This window comes from Cyprinodon tularosa, unplaced genomic scaffold (assembly GCF_016077235.1).
Source record: "Cyprinodon tularosa strain WSP-4 unplaced genomic scaffold, ASM1607723v1 ctg598, whole genome shotgun sequence".
Classification (NCBI taxonomy): domain Eukaryota; kingdom Metazoa; phylum Chordata; class Actinopteri; order Cyprinodontiformes; family Cyprinodontidae; genus Cyprinodon; species Cyprinodon tularosa.
The window spans coordinates 228292-246207 of NW_024039338.1; the positions used below are offsets into that span (position 1 = coordinate 228292).

The 17916-nt window shown below is 41.5% G+C and overlaps 1 long non-coding RNA gene and 10 other non-coding genes across 11 annotated transcripts; 1 reads left to right on the forward strand and 10 right to left on the reverse strand.

Annotated features, from left to right (window-relative positions):
• Positions 1-10992: 10992 nt before the first annotated feature.
• Positions 10993-11065, reverse strand: trnav-cac. The gene has a single exon. It is a non-coding gene; the product is annotated as a tRNA-Val (tRNA).
• LOC119797747 lies at positions 11020-13062 on the forward strand. The gene is made up of 2 exons (XR_005282619.1): positions 11020-11106; positions 11594-13062. It is a non-coding gene; the product is annotated as an uncharacterized LOC119797747 (long non-coding RNA).
• On the reverse strand, positions 11582-11654 carry trnav-cac. The gene has a single exon. It is a non-coding gene; the product is annotated as a tRNA-Val (tRNA).
• Positions 12171-12243, reverse strand: trnav-aac. The gene has a single exon. It is a non-coding gene; the product is annotated as a tRNA-Val (tRNA).
• trnav-cac lies at positions 12761-12833 on the reverse strand. The gene has a single exon. It is a non-coding gene; the product is annotated as a tRNA-Val (tRNA).
• Positions 13063-13349: 287 nt separating the features above from the next.
• Positions 13350-13422, reverse strand: trnav-cac. The gene has a single exon. It is a non-coding gene; the product is annotated as a tRNA-Val (tRNA).
• A 516-nt stretch (positions 13423-13938) lies between these two features.
• trnav-cac lies at positions 13939-14011 on the reverse strand. Its single transcript has one exon. It is a non-coding gene; the product is annotated as a tRNA-Val (tRNA).
• Positions 14012-14527: 516 nt separating this feature from the next.
• trnav-cac lies at positions 14528-14600 on the reverse strand. Its single transcript has one exon. It is a non-coding gene; the product is annotated as a tRNA-Val (tRNA).
• Positions 14601-15117: 517 nt separating this feature from the next.
• Positions 15118-15190, reverse strand: trnav-cac. Its single transcript has one exon. It is a non-coding gene; the product is annotated as a tRNA-Val (tRNA).
• Positions 15191-15706: 516 nt separating this feature from the next.
• On the reverse strand, positions 15707-15779 carry trnav-cac. Its single transcript has one exon. It is a non-coding gene; the product is annotated as a tRNA-Val (tRNA).
• A 516-nt stretch (positions 15780-16295) lies between these two features.
• trnav-cac lies at positions 16296-16368 on the reverse strand. Its single transcript has one exon. It is a non-coding gene; the product is annotated as a tRNA-Val (tRNA).
• Between the last annotated feature and the right edge of the window lie 1548 nt (positions 16369-17916).

The following is a 17916-nucleotide window of genomic DNA, read 5'->3' on the forward strand; positions in this document are numbered from 1 at the left end:
TAACCACATATACGAGATTGTAAAGAGCCACTAGCATTACTCCATGTGTACTATTATTCACCATCAGAATTACATTATTAACTCTCAGCACCAAAACAATCCATCTGCCTTCTTCGGATCAATGACATTCTATAACATCCCCTTTGAATTTATTAAACAAAAAAGCAACTCCTGCTGAATTGTTAGAAGCATGACTTAAATAAATCTGCTCCCCCCAGTGACTTCTCCAGAACTTGTGATCATCCTCACTGAGTGTGTTTCTTGTAAAAGAAATAAATCTGCATCTAAAAAAAAGAAAAACTGACTTTCTTTTGGTTTTATTGTCTATACCATTGACATTGAGAGAAAGGATCTTAAGGTTAATAAAATTAGTGGTTGCCATATAAATGAAAATAAAAAATTATGCTGACAAATTATAACAATTAACAGAAAAACAGTTAGAAAAGAGCTCAATTAAACGCTCTCTACCTTAAGAGAAAGTGGGAAATACTCTGAACATTTTGAGTAAAGTCATCTAATCAACTCTTTGCTTATAATAAGCTTACTCAAACTTTTTTTTTACTCTTTTCTTTTTAACCTTTATGTAGGTATCTTAGTCAGCATGTAGGACTCCCATGCAGTGAATTTAACCCCATCTATGTAAACAATCGGACCTTGCCATCTTGTTCTCCTTCCGTCCTTACGTGCCTGTTCCACCAAGGGCTACAGTTTATTCCTGCAGTCTTTTTCGAGTCGGGTTAGGTCTTCGGCTATACGAAGGTTCATTTTCTTTAGGATGTCAGCATTGCGTGATTCTCTCCAGATTGTGCTCCTGAAGGAGCGAATGTTGAATTGGATGATGACTGGATGCAGTTTGCCGTCATCCCTCAAGCTTCCCACTCTGTGCACCGTGTCAACGAGGAAACCCAGCTCGTTTTATTCATCTGGTGCAATCTGGCTCAATATTTGGAAGACGTCCTGCCTCACATTTTCATTTCCTTTTTCAGGGAGGTTGATGAGACGCAGATTCTATCTTCTGCTGTATCTTTTCCCTTCTACTTTTTTTTCTTTCAGATCATCCACTCTTGTATACACTCTGCATATACAAAATGACAATAAAAGTTGTGTAATTCAAAAGATCTGAAGAGATCAGAAAAGTAAAATTAGAGCTTGTGATAACTGATGCTGAAGCTGAATCCCATCACAGTCAGAAAGACCAAAATCTGGGCATACAGGCGGCGCAGTGGATAGTGCATGTGACCCATTTACGGAGGCCTCGATGAGGCCAACCTGGGTTCACATCTGGCCTGTGGTCATTTGCCACATTTCTCTCATACCCTCTTTCCTGTCAGCCTACTGTCAGAAAAATTAGCCACTAGTGCTGTAAAAAAGGAAGAACTGCAAAACCTTTGGAGTGCCCCAAAATTGCAGAAGATTCATTAATTTTTAAAAAGAAGGATTTTGCACTTTTCCTGGTAGAAGTGATCAATTGTAGTGCTCAGATGAAAAAAAATACCCCAGAAAAAATCTATATAATATTAAAAGCCGCAGAAACATACCTGGAAGTGAGAAATTTAAACTGGGAAATGATTGAAAGCATGATAGGAAAATGACGAGGACAATTATTTGTATCGTCCACCAGGTCCTTACTCTGAATTTTTAGATGATTTTCAGAGTTCCTTTCTGATTTGGTATTAAATACTGACAGGGTCATCATAGTGGGAGATATTAACATCCATGCTGACATTGAAGGCGATAGCTTAAAGGAATAGTACACCCAAAACATGATTAGCCTTCATTTTCTACTCACCCTTATGCTGAACAACACTCTGGAGTACTTTTTAATATCTCAAATGCATCTGGAGATCTGGGAGGCTTCTTGCTGTCTGCTGACATTCAAATAATGGAGGTCCATGGCGCCCGAGGCAGAAAGGTCCATAAAAGTCCACAAAAAACGTGTCAATATTCCTCCATACTGCTCGTCCAATGTATTCCAAGTGTCCTGAGTGGGTAGCATCCAGAATTTACTCGAAACGAAGTCATTTAGAATGTTTTTAGAGCATAAACAGTAGTGTATAGGACTTCCTGAAAGCGCGCACATGCGCGTTCACGACGCTACAGAAGCCGGCAAACCAAACCAGATGAAAGTGCACATTCAGCGTCTGCTCTGCCAATAATGCCGGTGTAGAAGAAGAAATGTGCTGTTTACCTGTGCAAAGAAAGAAACAAGGAAAGAAAAATGTCTGAGGACTTCAGTGTTGAGGAAGAGCATGAGTTCTTTGCCGAGCTGAATGCGCTTGTTTGGTCTGCCGGCTTCCGTAGCGTCGGGATCGCGCAGGTGCGATCACAAATAGTCACAAAGGACTAGAGATCACAGGCTTGACTTGGGAGACGTGGAACGTGGGATGCATGCGAAGAGTCGGGGGAAGTTGCAGGCGTATGGCTGAAGGGTTTATAACCTGGGTAATTCTGTAAGGACCAATGTATCTGGGAGAAAGCTTACGAGACATCCCCTTGAGGGGAATGTCCCGAGTGGAGAGCCATACCTCCTGACCGACGGTGTACTCTGGGGCAGGACGTCTCCTTGAATCAGCGAAGCGTTTAGTTGTCTCCGAGGAGCGGTTGAGTGTAGCAATGGTGTCCCTCCAAATGCGTTGACAACGACGGATGTGATGGTTGACTGATTGAACCGAAATCTCTCTCTCGTCTGCAGGAAAAAGAGGAGGTTGATAACCAAGACTAACCTGAAATGGTGACTCGCCGGTGGAAGCTGACTTGAGAGAGTTGTGGGCGTATTCAATCCAAGTGAGGTGTTGGCTCCAGTCGGTGGGGTTATTGGAGGTTAGACAACGGAGAGTTGATTCGAGCTGCTGGTTCATTCTTTCAGTTTGGCCATTTGACTGTGGATGATAACCTGAGGTGAGTGAAGACTTAGTTAAGTGCTGAGCAGAAGGCTTTCCAAACTTGAGAAATGAACTGGGGTCCACGGTCCGAAAGGATTTCCTGGGGGATTCCATGAAGACGGACGACGTGTTTTACTAGGAGCTGGGCGGTTTGAAAGGCCGTGGGAAGCTTCCTGAGGGGGATTAAATGGCAGGATTTCGAAAATCGGTCAACGATGGTAAAGATTGTAGACATACCTCGGGAGATGGGAAGACCAGTGACGAAGTCAATAGCGATGTGAGACCAGGGACGAGTGGGAACTGGAAGAGGATGCAACAGACCTGAGGGTGGTTGATGTGAGGTTTTGTTTCTGGCGCAGGTAGGGCAAGCCAGAACATATTCCTTGACATCCTTGTGCAGGGTAGGCCACCAGAAACGTCTAGAGATTAGGGCGATGGTTCTGCTCACCCCCGGATGAGCGGAAAACTTGGCTGTATGCTTCCACTGTATCAGGCGTGATCTGACTGAAGAAGGGACATAAGTTCTGTTTGGTTGAACGTAACCTGGGTCAGGTTCAGAAGCCAGGGCAGAGTTTATTAGGTCGGTGATTTCCCAGGTAACCACTCCAACAGTGCAGGAAGCGGGAAGAACAGGTTCAGGCGTCTCGGATTGATCAGTGGAATAAAGACGAGAGAGAGAATCGGGTTTGATGTTCTTGGATCCGGGTCTGTAAGAGATAATGAGATTGAAGCGTGAGAAGAAAAGTGACCACCTTGACTGCCGAGGATTGGCTTGTTTGGCAGATTGGATGTAGGCTAGGTTCTTGTGATCAGTCCAAACAAGAACCGGGTGCTCAGCTCCCTCAAGCCAGTGTCTCCACTCCTCCAATGCCAGTTTGATGGCCAAGAGTTCACGGACACCAATGTCGTAGTTTTGCACAGCAGGGGAAAGTCTACGAGAAAAAAAAGCACATGGGTGAACTCTTTGATCCGTATCGAGTCTTTGAGACACAACTGGTCCTACTCCAGAGTCGGAAGCGTCCACTTCGAGGATGAATTGCTTTGAACGATCGGGCTGGATTAACACTGGGGCTCTGGAAAACAAAGTCTTAAGTTTATCAAATGCAGTTTGTGCCTGGGGGGTCCACTGGAAGGTTATTTTGACTGAAGTAAGAGAAGTTAGAGGAAGAGCTGTCTGACTGTAATTCCTGATGAATCTTCGATAGAAATTTGCGAAACCCAGGAATCTCTGCAGCTGTTTACGGTTTTCAGGAACCGGCCACTCCAAAACTGCTTTTATCTTTTCTTCAGATGGCTTAACCTGCCCGCCCTCGAGCACAAACCCCAAAAAGGTGACTGAAGGTTGATGAAACTCGCATTTTTCGGCTTTGACAAAAAGTTTGTTTTCCAGTAATCTTTGAAGAACCAGGCGGACATGCTTCTTATGCTCGGAAAGATCTTTAGAGTAAATGAGTATGTCATCGATGTAGACAAAAACGAACACATTCAAAAAGTCTCGGAGAACGTCGTTTACCAAGGCTTGAAAACATGCAGGGGCGTTAGTGAGACCAAAAGGCATGACTAAATACTCAAACTGGCCCAGGGGAGTCTTAAAGGCTGTCTTCCATTCATCTCCTTCTCTAATTCTGAGAAGGTGATAGGCGTTCCTTAAATCGAGCTTAGTAAAGACAGTAGCCCCTTGTACTGGTTGGAATGCTGATGCTAGTAGTGGAAGTGGGTACTTATTTTTAACAGTGATTTGGTTCAAGCCTCTGTAGTCGATACAAGGTCTTAGTGAACCATCCTTTTTGCCGACAAAAAAGAACCCAGCTCCCAATGAAGACGAAGAGGGACGAATTATTCCAGCAGCTAACACCTCATTAATATATTTCTCCATAGTTTCTCGTTTAGGTTTGGAGATATTATAAAGTCTACTACAGGGTAGAGGGGCTCCAGGTAATAGTTCGATAGCACAGTCATATGGTCCGTGAGGTGGAAGGGAGGTAGCACTGACCTTACTGAAGACAGGAGCCAGATCATGGTACTCGGAAGGGACAGAAGTAAGGTCAGGAGAGTCCATCTCCCCCCCACCTCTAGGAGACCTCACAGCGGGAGCTGCTGAACGGAGGCACGTTTCATGACATGAGGTCGACCATGACTCAACATGACGATCAGTCCAGTTTATATGGGGGTTATGTGGTTCCAGCCACTCAAAACCCAGCACCTGAGGGGAACATGCAGAGGGAAAAACAAAAAACATTAAAGTTTCACGATGGTTACCAGAAATCAACAGCTCGAGGGGTTGTGTTTGGTGGGTGACTTGGTGAAGTTTCTTCCCATCAATTGCAGAAACACAGAGAGGCTGGGTTAGAGGAATAGTTTCTATCTGTAGCTGCAGGACCAGGTTGGAGTCTATTAAATTCCGTTCACATCCTGAATCGAAGGCAGATAATGTGAGATTCTGATCTGAGAAGAATAATGTGGCTGGAAGCATCAGATGAGGAGATTTCTCAGAGTTTATATGGCCCGTCAGACTCCTCAGATCCTCTGACGGGCCCCGGCTTTTGATTTAGCTGGGCATGAAGCAATGAAATGGCCACTCTCACCACAGTAGATACATAGCTTGCTCCTGACACGTCTTAGCCTTTCCTCAGGAGTTAGCCTCGTATGTCCAACCTGCATGGGTTCGGCTTCCGTTTCTACTGCATGAGAGGCCTGAACTGGCAAAGGGAGAGACTGAGTCATAGACCTCGGCTTGGAAAAAGGTTCTGTGGGAGCAGAAAAAACAGTCACATTATTAGAAGCAGGGGCAGAATCGAAAAAACCATGATTCCTTGGTTTAGATCTGTATCTGGCTCGGATTCTGTTATCCAGCCCAATTGTCAGGCGGATTAATTCCTCAAGAGTTGCTGGTTCGTCGAGGGTTGCAAGCTCATCTTTAATGTTTTCGTTTAAAGCCTTAAAATAGGCACTTTTTAAGGCACATTGATTCCATCCGGAAGCTGCGGCTTTGACCCGGGGTTTATTGAGAAGTCAGCTACTGAAGAATTCCCCTGTCTAAGATTCAAAAGAGCATGAGAGTCTACTGTTTGGTCCGTTTCTTGGTTAAATACTTGAGAAAACTCTGAAACAAAATCAGAGTATTGACAACTAAGGCTTTCTTCGGAGGCAAACCTTGCCTCCGCCCACTCTAGGGCTCTTCCGGTCAATTGGGACAAAATAAAAGTTATTTTCTTTTGATCCGTTGGGAAACTGCCAGGAGAGTTTTGAAAAATCAAACGGCATTGAAACAAAAATCCTTTACAGTCTTTCATATTACCTGAAAACTTTTCAGGAAGGCTAGGTCGGAACTCAGGTGATGACGTCACCGCCGGTGCCCTCGGAGGCGGAACTGGACCCGGAAAAGTGCTACCGGCGTGGCGTTAGCACTGCTCATGTAGTTAGCATAATTCTGAAGCATTTGGTTATGGTAATTGACCATTCTGTGCAACTCACGGAGGGTTTGGGTTTGTCCCTGGATTTGAGCATCTTGCTCCTCCAACCGACGATGGAGGTGATCTGCTGGGCCTTGTGTTTGGCCGCAGTGTTCTGTCATGATGGGTTTCAGAAAAGCCCAGTATGCAGAACACTACGGAGACAGATGAAAAGTTTAACAAGTTTTATTGAGCACAAGCACATGGAATAAACACAGGAACTGGTTCAGGCCTGGGGGCAGGTTCACTGGAGTCTGTGAGGATGACAGTTCAGTTAGCTTGGGAGCAGATGAGTTTGAGAGTTTCTGATTAATACCTTGAGGAGTCCGGGTTTGGCTTTGAGAGAGGAACTGTTGGGTCCAGGGTTTGTTTAGTTCAGCAGAGTTCAGTAACTGCTTCAGCGTCTTGCTTCTAGCGTGAGGGCAGACCTTGACTTTGGATTTCCAGCTCTTAGTCCAGAGCAGCATGAGAATCCAGAGAAGAGTCTTCAGGTTTGGCTCAGAGGGCAGGCTCGGCAGGTTAAGCTCATCCAGAGCTTACAAGGGAAACTGGATTCCTGTAAGCAGAGACAAAGAGGGGTTAGAATCCAACCAGGGAACAGAAGCAACGAAGGTACTCAGGAGATGCTAGGCTCAGGGGCTAACCAAACTGGATAAACACTGCGGCGTTGAGGCAAGGTCTGAAGGCCGGTTATATACTGGAGGATCCTCCTGATGATAAGATGCGCCTCAGGTGTGTCGAAGGCTCAGCTCAGGAGGATCCACGGTGAACTCTTTTGGAGAAAGGTGGAACTTCTCCAGATCCCAACAAATATTCTTTTAGAAAGACTTGAATATTTTGTTGGAATTAAAGGAACAGCACTAGACTGGTTTAAATCTTATCTATCTGATCGAATTCAGTTTGTTCATGTTAATGATAGATCTTCAACATGCTCAAAGGTTACCTGTGGAGTACCACATGGATCAGTGCTAGGACCCATTCTCTTTACTTTATACATGCTCCCCATTGGTAGAATTATTAGACAGCATGGGATTAATTTTCACTGTTATGCTGATGATACCCAGCTATATCTGTCTATAAATCCAGATGAAGCTAACCCATTACATAAATTACAGGCATGTCTGAAGACATAAAAACCTGGATGACTCTTAACTTTCTGCTTCTGAATGCAGACAAAAGAGAAGTTATAGTCTTTGGACCAGAGTCTCTGAAAAATAAGCTGATTAGCCAGTCACTTCATTTGGATGGGATTAAACTGATTTCAGATAATAAAGTAAAAAATCTTGGTGTTATTTTTGATCAGGACCTGTCATTTAAATCCCATATCAAAGAGGTTTCTAGAATTTCCTTCTTTCATCTGAGGAACATTGCAAAAATGAGAAATCTCCTGTCCAGGGGTGATGCTGAGAAACTAGTCCATGCATTTGTTACTTCAAGGCTGGACTATTGTAATTCTTTACTATCAGGAAGTCCACAAACTGTAGTTAAAAGCCTTCAGCTGATCCGAAATGCTGCAGCCAGAGTTCTGATGAAAATTAAAAAGAGAGATCATATCTCTCCTATCCTGGCTTCTCTTCATTGGCTTCCTGTTAAATCAAGAATAGAATTTAAAATCCTCCTTCTCACATATAAAGCCTTAAATGGCCAAGCTCCATCTGATATCAGAGATCTGATTGTTCCTTATGTTCCTAACAGAGCACTTCGCTCTCAATCTGCAGGTTTACTACTGGTTCCTAGAATTTCTAAAAGTAGAACGGGAGGCAGATCTTTTAGTTATCAGGCTCCTCTCCTGTGGAACCAACTACCAGTTTTAGTCCGTGAGGCAGACACCCTGTCTACTTTTAAGGCTAGGCTTAAAACTTTCATTTTTGATAAAGCTTATAGTTAGAGTGGCTCAGGTTATCCTGAGCTATCTCTATAGTTATGCTGCTATAGGCTTAGACTTCTGGAGGACATAGGGACCCCCATTTCATCATTCTGCTTCACTCTCTCTCTATCTCCTATTCTACAGAATCTGTTAGTTCAATCTCTAACGTTCTGCTCTCTCTGCTTTTCCTCAGAGTAGCTTTGCCTCGTCTGTTCCTGTTTGGCTGTGACGTCATCCTGGAAAGAAACATCAGCTGTGCTGCTTCCATCAACACCCTTGTTTATAGATGTTGGAGATCGGCCTGTTTTCCAGTGTGGTCCTGTGACTGGGTGGATGTGCTCTCTTCATCCTCTGACATGGGAGCTGGCTCGGAGCTTGTCTGCCTGGCTGTGTGTTTCCTGGACTTTTGCAGCTGCTTTTTGTATCTCTGCTTCTGTCTCCTTGAACCCCAGTCGGTCTCGGCAGATGGCCGCTCACACTGAGCCTGGTTCTGCTGGAGGTTTCTTCCTGTTCAAAGGGAGTTTTTCCTCTCCACTGTCGCTACAAGCATGCTTAGTGTGAGGGATTGCTGAATAGTCAATGAGTCGATGCAATCAGCTGGTTTTCCTTAGATAGAAAACTTTGAATCAATTTGACTGTATGATCTGGTTGAATTGTAAAATGCCTTGAGATGACATCTGTTGTGAATTGGTGCTACAGAAATAAACTGAGTTGAACTGAATTGAATTCTGTTCATTCGATAATGTTCTCTAACAAACCTTTGGGGCCTGAAACTAAACAGTACCTGAGGTAAAAATTAGGGATGCACGATATAATCGGCCCCCTATCGGTATCGGCCTTAAAACTGAATATCGGACATCGGCCCCCCCACGATATTTAACCCGATATTTGATCAGCTTCTGGGTTTCTAAAGTCTAAAAAAAAAAATAAATAAATACTACTTCTTCTTCTTCCTCAAAAGCTTCTTTTTTACAGACTTAAAAACTTCTAAAGACGAGGGAAAAAATATTGATACATGGTCTCCATGATTCTCGGAAAGAAGTATCTATGCTTTTTTTTTTATCTCTGCTTCTGTCTCCTTGAACCCCAGTGGGCCTCAGCAGATGGCCGCTCACACTGAGCCTGGTTCTGCTGGAGGTTTCTTCCTGTTCAAAGGGAGTTTTTCCTCTCCACTGTCGCTACAAGCATGCTTAGTGTGAGGGATTGCTGAATAGTCAATGAGTCGATGCAATCAACTGGTTTTCCTTAGATAGAAAACTTTGTATCAATTTGACTGTATGATCTGGTTGAACTGTAAAGTGCCTTGAGATGACATGTGTTGTGAATTTGGCGCTATATAAATAAACTGAATTGAATTGAATTAGAAACTGGCAGGGTGATGATAAATTAAAGATAAATGAGAAATTATCAGGACGAATTTGATTAAGTATTTTTTTATTCATTATGTTGGTTTAAATTAAATAGCTTGCAAAATCTATATTTAAAGTGTTTATTTTATGTTTATCTCTTTATTTATTTTTCTCTGGGGGTGAGTCTTGTTTCCTTTAACTCATTATTAGTTGGTGGAGGTAATGAACTTAATTAGTTTGCCAACCGTCATAAAACAACACAAGAAGAAGGAGAAACACAAGAAATTGCTGATCTTGGTTTGTGACTTGACTGCTTGGTGTCTCAGGTTGAGGATGATGGAGGGGATGAGATCGATTTAGGTGACTGGACCCCAGGGGATGGTAGTAAAGGATCTGCAAGAGATTGAAAAGGAGATAATTTTTCAGATACACAAAGTATTAAATGGAGTGTTAAAGAAAATAGTTCGGATTAAAGTAATGTGCGTAAGAGCATAGCTAAGGAAACTAAACTAATCATAAAGTTTAGGAAGGATGATGAAAGTATTAAACTCAGTCCGTCAGCTCTTTCCAGGGAATAAAAAAAGAAGTTTGGAGAGTTGACATTTGCTAAGATCCTTAGAGATGTGAATCTGTTGTTTACAGTGAGAAATGAAGAACAGAAAAACAAAGTGATGAGCACATAGAGTATTTTCAAATAAAATGATTGCCCAGATAAAGATTTTGGGAGTTGATACAGTAGTAAGAGGGGTGATCACAGGTATTACAATGGGGGAAGATCTAGAACAATTCAGACGCAGTGTTATAAAGGTGAAGTAAGTCAAATTGAAAGACTGATGAGAAGAGCTGAAGGTGAAAGAGTGGGAAGTCTTGATAATGCAGGAGTTTCAAACAAATGTTGTTGCTGAAAGGGTAAAAGCCTCTTCCTCTGAGGTGTTATAAATGCCAGAGATGTGGACACGTCGCGGCAACATTTAGGGGAAACAAAAATCATAGAGCATAATTATGATGAATGTAAAAATGGAGAGGAAATATGTTGTAATTATAGAGGGCAACACAATTCATTACAAGAAAGTCATGTGACCGATACAGGAGTTGTTTCTAACTGACTCACTAAACTGTGTTTAAAACGTATCTGTCAACATGATGCCTCTGCTAAAAACTGGCTAGTGTGTGGATTTCTTTACATGGGTTAGTTACGGTTGATTCAAGACAAAGTTATTGTCAATTATTTGCATGTTTGCCATTTCACCACATACTACACTGAAATACTAAATGGCCTAAAACATGAAAATCTATTTTGGTTGACATGTTTTTTTCAAGAGTCAGTTTTGCTGACCGTGATGGCTGGTGGCTAATGGTAAAAATAAAAAGGTTTGAAAAAATTGTGGTTTTTGAGCACACACCTAGGGTGGATGCTTACAACAGGTATTCAACACCAAGGCTGTTTCTGCCAGGTTTCGAACCTGGGACCTTTTGCGTGTGAGGCAAACGTGATGACCACTACACTACAGAAACCCCCCTTTTCTATTCTACAATGGATGGAAAGACAAGTATGGGTAAGGATTAATGAAAAATTCAGACAAGGAATACCAATGTGGAGTTTCTGCACATTGCACTGGACCTGACTAAGCCCGTTTGAATGTGTAGAGGATTGACTGGTACTGTTGTAAGCTAGCCAGTTATCTGTTGGTGAAAATAAAACACATATCCCACAATTGGGACGATACATATTTTCTCTATTGTATCCAGCCTCTAGTGTGTGGATTTCTTTACATGGGTTAGTTACGGTTGATTCAAGACAAAGTTATTGTCAATTATTTGCATGTTTGCCATTTCACCACATACTACACTGAAATACTAAATGGCCTAAAACATGAAAATCTATTTTGGTTGACATGTTTTTTTCAAGAGTCAGTTTTGCTGACCGTGATGGCTGGTGGCTAATGGCAAAAATAAAAAGGTTTGAAAAAATGGTGGTTTTTGAGCACACACCTAGGGTGGATGCTTACAACAGGTATTCAACACCAAGGCTGTTTCTGCCAGGTTTCGAAACTGGGACCTTTTGCGTGTGAGGCAAACGTGATGACCACTACACTACAGAAACCCCCCTTTTCTATTCTACAATGGATGGAAAGACAAGTATGGGTAAGGATTAATGAAAAATTCAGACAAGGAATACCAATGTGGAGTTTCTGCACATTGCACTGGACCTGACTAAGCCCGTTTGAATGTGTAGAGGATTGACTGGTACTGTTGTAAGCTAGCCAGTTATCTGTTGGTGAAAATAAAACACATATCCCACAATTGGGACGATACATATTTTCTCTATTGTATCCAGCCTCTAGTGTGTGGATTTCTTTACATGGGTTAGTTACGGTTGATTCAAGACAAAGTTATTGTCAATTATTTGCATGTTTGCCATTTCACCACATACTACACTGAAATACTAAATGGCCTAAAACATGAAAATCTATTTTGGTTGACATGTTTTTTTCAAGAGTCAGTTTTGCTGACCGTGATGGCTGGTGGCTAATGGCAAAAATAAAAAGGTTTGAAAAAATGGTGGTTTTTGAGCACACACCTAGGGTGGATGCTTACAACAGGTATTCAACACCAAGGCTGTTTCTGCCAGGTTTCGAACCTGGGACCTTTTGCGTGTTAGGCAAACGTGATGACCACTACACTACAGAAACCCCCCTTTTCTATTCTACAATGGATGGAAAGACAAGTATGGGTAAGGATTAATGAAAAATTCAGACAAGGAATACCAATGTGGAGTTTCTGCACATTGCACTGGACCTGACTAAGCCCGTTTGAATGTGTAGAGGATTGACTGGTACTGTTGTAAGCTAGCCAGTTATCTGTTGGTGAAAATAAAACACATATCCCACAATTGGGACGATACATATTTTCTCTATTGTATCCAGCCTCTAGTGTGTGGATTTCTTTACATGGGTTAGTTACGGTTGATTCAAGACAAAGTTATTGTCAATTATTTGCATGTTTGCCATTTCACCACATACTACACTGAAATACTAAATGGCCTAAAACATGAAAATCTATTTTGGTTGACATGTTTTTTTCAAGAGTCAGTTTTGCTGACCGTGATGGCTGGTGGCTAATGGCAAAAATAAAAAGGTTTGAAAAAATGGTGGTTTTTGAGCACACACCTAGGGTGGATGCTTACAACAGGTATTCAACACCAAAAACTGTTTCTGCCAGGTTTCGAAACTGGGACCTTTTGCGTGTGAGGCAAACGTGATGACCACTACACTACAGAAACCCCCCTTTTCTATTCTACAATGGATGGAAAGACAAGTATGGGTAAGGATTAATGAAAAATTCAGACAAGGAATACCAATGTGGAGTTTCTGCACATTGCACTGGACCTGACTAAGCCCGTTTGAATGTGTAGAGGATTGACTGGTACTGTTGTAAGCTAGCCAGTTATCTGTTGGTGAAAATAAAACACATATCCCACAATTGGGAGAATACATATTTTCTCTATTGTATCCAGCCTCTAGTGTGTGGATTTCTTTACATGGGTTAGTTACGGTTGATTCAAGACAAAGTTATTGTCAATTATTTGCATGTTTGCCATTTCACCACATACTACACTGAAATACTAAATGGCCTAAAACATGAAAATCTATTTTGGTTGACATGTTTTTTTCAAGAGTCAGTTTTGCTGACCGTGATGGCTGGTGGCTAATGGTAAAAATAAAAAGGTTTGAAAAAATGGTGGTTTTTGAGCACACACCTAGGGTGGATGCTTACAACAGGTATTCAACACCAAGGCTGTTTCTGCCAGGTTTCGAACCTGGGACCTTTTGCGTGTGAGGCAAACGTGATGACCACTACACTACAGAAACCCCCCTTTTCTATTCTACAATGGATGGAAAGACAAGTATGGGTAAGGATTAATGAAAAATTCAGACAAGGAATACCAATGTGGAGTTTCTGCACATTGCACTGGACCTGACTAAGCCCGTTTGAATGTGTAGAGGATTGACTGGTACTGTTGTAAGCTAGCCAGTTATCTGTTGGTGAAAATAAAACACATATCCCACAATTGGGACGATACATATTTTCTCTATTGTATCCAGCCTCTAGTGTGTGGATTTCTTTACATGGGTTAGTTACGGTTGATTCAAGACAAAGTTATTGTCAATTATTTGCATGTTTGCCATTTCACCACATACTACACTGAAATACTAAATGGCCTAAAACATGAAAATCTATTTTGGTTGACATGTTTTTTTCAAGAGTCAGTTTTGCTGACCGTGATGGCTGGTGGCTAATGGCAAAAATAAAAAGGTTTGAAAAAATTGTGGTTTTTGAGCACACACCTAGGGTGGATGCTTACAACAGGTATTCAACACCAAGGCTGTTTCTGCCAGGTTTCGAAACTGGGACCTTTTGCGTGTGAGGCAAACGTGATGACCACTACACTACAGAAACCCCCCTTTTCTATTCTACAATGGATGGAAAGACAAGTATGGGTAAGGATTAATGAAAAATTCAGACAAGGAATACCAATGTGGAGTTTCTGCACATTGCACTGGACCTGACTAAGCCCGTTTGAATGTGTAGAGGATTGACTGGTACTGTTGTAAGCTAGCCAGTTATCTGTTGGTGAAAATAAAACACATATCCCACAATTGGGACGATACATATTTTCTCTATTGTATCCAGCCTCTAGTGTGTGGATTTCTTTACATGGGTTAGTTACGGTTGATTCAAGACAAAGTTATTGTCAATTATTTGCATGTTTGCCATTTCACCACATACTACACTGAAATACTAAATGGCCTAAAACATGAAAATCTATTTTGGTTGACATGTTTTTTTCAAGAGTCAGTTTTGCTGACCGTGATGGCTGGTGGCTAATGGCAAAAATAAAAAGGTTTGAAAAAATTGTGGTTTTTGAGCACACACCTAGGGTGGATGCTTACAACAGGTATTCAACACCAAGGCTGTTTCTGCCAGGTTTCGAACCTGGGACCTTTTGCGTGTGAGGCAAACGTGATGACCACTACACTACAGAAACCCCCCTTTTCTATTCTACAATGGATGGAAAGACAAGTATGGGTAAGGATTAATGAAAAATTCAGACAAGGAATACCAATGTGGAGTTTCTGCACATTGCACTGGACCTGACTAAGCCCGTTTGAATGTGTAGAGGATTGACTGGTACTGTTGTAAGCTAGCCAGTTATCTGTTGGTGAAAATAAAACACATATCCCACAATTGGGACGATACATATTTTCTCTATTGTATCCAGCCTCTAGTGTGTGGATTTCTTTACATGGGTTAGTTACGGTTGATTCAAGACAAAGTTATTGTCAATTATTTGCATGTTTGCCATTTCACCACATACTACACTGAAATACTAAATGGCCTAAAACATGAAAATCTATTTTGGTTGACATGTTTTTTTCAAGAGTCAGTTTTGCTGACCGTGATGGCTGGTGGCTAATGGCAAAAATAAAAAGGTTTGAAAAAATGGTGGTTTTTGAGCACACACCTAGGGTGGATGCTTACAACAGGTATTCAACACCAAAAACTGTTTCTGCCAGGTTTCGAAACTGGGACCTTTTGCGTGTGAGGCAAACGTGATGACCACTACACTACAGAAACCCCCCTTTTCTATTCTACAATGGATGGAAAGACAAGTATGGGTAAGGATTAATGAAAAATTCAGACAAGGAATACCAATGTGGAGTTTCTGCACATTGCACTGGACCTGACTAAGCCCGTTTGAATGTGTAGAGGATTGACTGGTACTGTTGTAAGCTAGCCAGTTATCTGTTGGTGAAAATAAAACACATATCCCACAATTGGGACGATACATATTTTCTCTATTGTATCCAGCCTCTAGTGTGTGGATTTCTTTACATGGGTTAGTTACGGTTGATTCAAGACAAAGTTATTGTCAATTATTTGCATGTTTGCCATTTCACCACATACTACACTGAAATACTAAATGGCCTAAAACATGAAAATCTATTTTGGTTGACATGTTTTTTTCAAGAGTCAGTTTTGCTGACCGTGATGGCTGGTGGCTAATGGTAAAAATAAAAAGGTTTGAAAAAATGGTGGTTTTTGAGCACACACCTAGGGTGGATGCTTACAACAGGTATTCAACACCAAGGCTGTTTCTGCCAGGTTTCGAACCTGGGACCTTTTGCGTGTGAGGCAAACGTGATGACCACTACACTACAGAAACCCCCCTTTTCTATTCTACAATGGATGGAAAGACAAGTATGGGTAAGGATTAATGAAAAATTCAGACAAGGAATACCAATGTGGAGTTTCTGCACATTGCACTGGACCTGACTAAGCCCGTTTGAATGTGTAGAGGATTGACTGGTACTGTTGTAAGCTAGCCAGTTATCTGTTGGTGAAAATAAAACACATATCCCACAATTGGGACGATACATATTTTCTCTATTGTATCCAGCCTCTAGTGTGTGGATTTCTTTACATGGGTTAGTTACGGTTGATTCAAGACAAAGTTATTGTCAATTATTTGCATGTTTGCCATTTCACCACATACTACACTGAAATACTAAATGGCCTAAAACATGAAAATCTATTTTGGTTGACATGTTTTTTTCAAGAGTCAGTTTTGCTGACCGTGATGGCTGGTGGCTAATGGTAAAAATAAAAAGGTTTGAAAAAATTGTGGTTTTTGAGCACACACCTAGGGTGGATGCTTACAACAGGTATTCAACACCAAGGCTGTTTCTGCCAGGTTTCGAACCTGGGACCTTTTGCGTGTGAGGCAAACGTGATGACCACTACACTACAGAAACCCCCCTTTTCTATTCTACAATGGATGGAAAGACAAGTATGGGTAAGGATTAATGAAAAATTCAGACAAGGAATACCAATGTGGAGTTTCTGCACATTGCACTGGACCTGACTAAGCCCGTTTGAATGTGTAGAGGATTGACTGGTACTGTTGTAAGCTAGCCAGTTATCTGTTGGTGAAAATAAAACACATATCCCACAATTGGGACGATACATATTTTCTCTATTGTATCCAGCCTCTAGTGTGTGGATTTCTTAAACTGTCCAGCAGGTGTCAGTATTCTGTAAGACAGTATCAACTATATACAGTATACTATACTCTATGTATACTATATGGAAAAGAAAGGATGTATAGACAAATACCAATTTTTTTGAAAAGCACAAGTAAACAAGGACAGTCTTGTAGTCTTAGTAATATTTAGTCATTGCTTTACCAACTTAGTCTTAGTCTATATGACGAAAATCAATTTTAGTCTTGGTCAAAGTTTAGTAATTTTAGCTGTTGCTTTAGATTCATTGTGTTCTTCGCTGCCAATTTGAAGCCGCAGACTCTTTGGTGGCGTCCTCCTGTGTCTCCACATCTTGGCCACCACTGGCATCTGATGCATGATCAATCATTATCATGCAGGTTTCTTTTTGTTCTTTTGTTCTAAACAAAATGACTCCATTCATCCAGGCGTTATTTTCACCCAGCTCCTCTAACAAACCATACACCGGTATCCGAGCCCAACGTCATGACTGCGAAATGGGCAAGCTACGGTTAAATACTACCAGGGATTCTAGTAGTACAATTCAATTCAATTCAACTCAGTTTATTTCTATAGCGCCAATTCACAACAGATGTCATCTCAAAGAACTTTTCAGTTTAACCTGATCATTCAGTCAAATTGATTCAGAGTTTTCTATCTAAGGAAAACCAGCTGATTGCATCGACTCATTGACTCTTCAACAATCCCTCACACTAAGCATGCTTGTAGCGACAGTGGAGAGGAAAAACTCCCTTTGAACAGGAAGAAACCGCCAGCTGAACCAGGCTCAGTGTGAGCGGCCATCTGCTGAGGCCGACTGGGGTTCAAGGAGACAGAAGCAGAGATACAAGCCCTTTGCTACTACTGATTGAGCGGCGCAAGGAACTGTGGGACAGGCGCCATGTACGTAGGGACAAACAGGACAACAACGCGTACTTTTCTATGGATTTCAAGAAACACTTTCACAATTACAAATTAATTATAAACAATTACATTTTTATGTCCATTCGTCCGGAACTCAACGCTATTTCTGACATTTTGAATTGAAAAGGCTTCCTGGATGGGAAGCAAAATGTATCCTGAAAATAAATGAAACAAAGTCCAGTGGATTGTTTTTTAACGTTTTTGGAATTCCCAGAGATTCATATTATAATAGGAAAGAGGACCTGTTCTAATATACCACACAGGAAAAATGCCAGCAATTCTGTTCACGGTACAATGGGTAGAGGAAATAAGATCACTGAGAGTTCATTATTTGTTTAGATTCATCATCATCACTAATCAGTTTACAGAGAAGTCACT